The sequence below is a fragment of the Durio zibethinus genome, chromosome 11 (assembly GCF_047325235.1).
Source record: "Durio zibethinus cultivar Kanyao isolate XHJ-2024 chromosome 11, ASM4732523v1, whole genome shotgun sequence".
NCBI lineage: Eukaryota > Viridiplantae > Streptophyta > Magnoliopsida > Malvales > Malvaceae > Durio > Durio zibethinus.
In genome coordinates, this window is record NC_143172.1 from 21,792,369 (window position 1) to 21,794,096 (window position 1,728).

Here is a 1,728-nt window from a genome sequence, read left to right on the forward strand (position 1 = left end):
ACCAATCTCTTTTCAAGATTTTCCAAAAAAACATGAATTGCATAATTTTGGTATGATCCTTTACTACTATTGGTAGTTTGCATTTATAAAATAAATGGTTGTAATGGTTGTAAAGGAAAAATATATTTAAGAAAAGAATTTTGTTTTATGAAATGATAAAACCTAGGATTGGGAACTTTTTCATTGTGTTTAGAGCACCAAAATTTTTTATCACATGGTTATACTGTCCTATTGCATTTAGTGCAAAAGTTGTAGAACCATCCTTAGAAAGCATCGATTTCAATAATTCTTACTAAACAAGTAAACTTAATGCTCTAGAATTAAAAAAATTATATTTTGTATAAAAAAAAGTTATTGAAAATAATTTGTAAAAATAGATAAAGAAATTTTAAAAGGTTACCATTGTTTTCTCTGGTTCAATTTTAAGTAATTCTTCAAATGTCATTTTGTTTTGTTTTATTTTTCTTTTCTTTTGGTGAAAGTCTAGGTACAATGTTCAATTCCAAGAGTTGGATCTTATTGTTTTGACCATAACACCTAAAAAAAATGAATTTGAAACTTTTTCATAATAGGAATTTGTATATGTAATTATCGGATAGTTTTTTTTTTTTTCTAACTTACTCTCTTTTGAGATCATCAGCTTCAAAAATGTTAGGCTCAACAATGATTCTTGAAATAGAAAATGTAGCTATTGACAGCTTCTTTTTTTTTTTTTCATATGGAAGCTGTTTTAGTTTTCTAAAAGTCTATTTACCAATTAGAACTTAGAAAAAAAAAGCAAAACAAAACATATAAATTTTTCTTTAAATTGTATGAAAAAGTTAAGATATACTAATTTATATATTTTGTTGCAATCATTACAACAAAGATAATGATTGGATTTTTTTAATCTTCTAAGAATTGTTCCTCCTTTGGCTAGTGTGCAAAGTCTCCCCAAAGTGTAACACTTATGATATCATTCCTACAAAAAATATTCATATGTAAATTTACATCTATTTGTGATAGTTTATATGTTCAAATTTTTTAAGCGGAACAAACTCTGATATTTCAATTTCAAGATTTTTTTTTTATTGCTTCAAAGTTTTCTCCAACATAGGTGGCTGTTATTTTCCTAATGCTAACCATTATTCAAATGACATTTGTGAGGCAAATAAGAAATTAATATTGAAATGTAAAACTTTTTGTTGTGTTGATAAAAATGATACAACTTATTCAAAAATAATAAATTACTTGATAGTATTTTATTTTTTATCTTATTTTCAGCTTTTCAATTTTGAAAAAGTTGTAATGATAAGGAAGAAAGTTGTCAAGTAGCTTGCTTGACTTGATTACCTTTATTGTTCAAACAAAATTAATGGTATATGGGTTTAGAGCAACATTATATAGCTTTTTTCTTTCATTTACAAAGAAGCTGAAAATTAAAAAAAAAAAAAAAACCTCATTTTCTTTTAAGATATTTTCATATGTTGCCATCTTAGTTCATTTGATAATTACGTGAATAGCATTATTCTGATTTTCAAAGTATCATTTTATACAATGAATGTTGGTATATTTATAAATTTATTAATGTGTAAAAGATTAAAGGTTGTTTTAAATTGTAAACACATTAGTTTTTAAAAGTTTACCTCTTTGTCAATGACTAAAAAATCATGGCTTATCATAGAGTTGTTTGCTTGATGATTGACTGAACTCCAAAAATGAAGTATCTTGACCTTAACTATACACTTT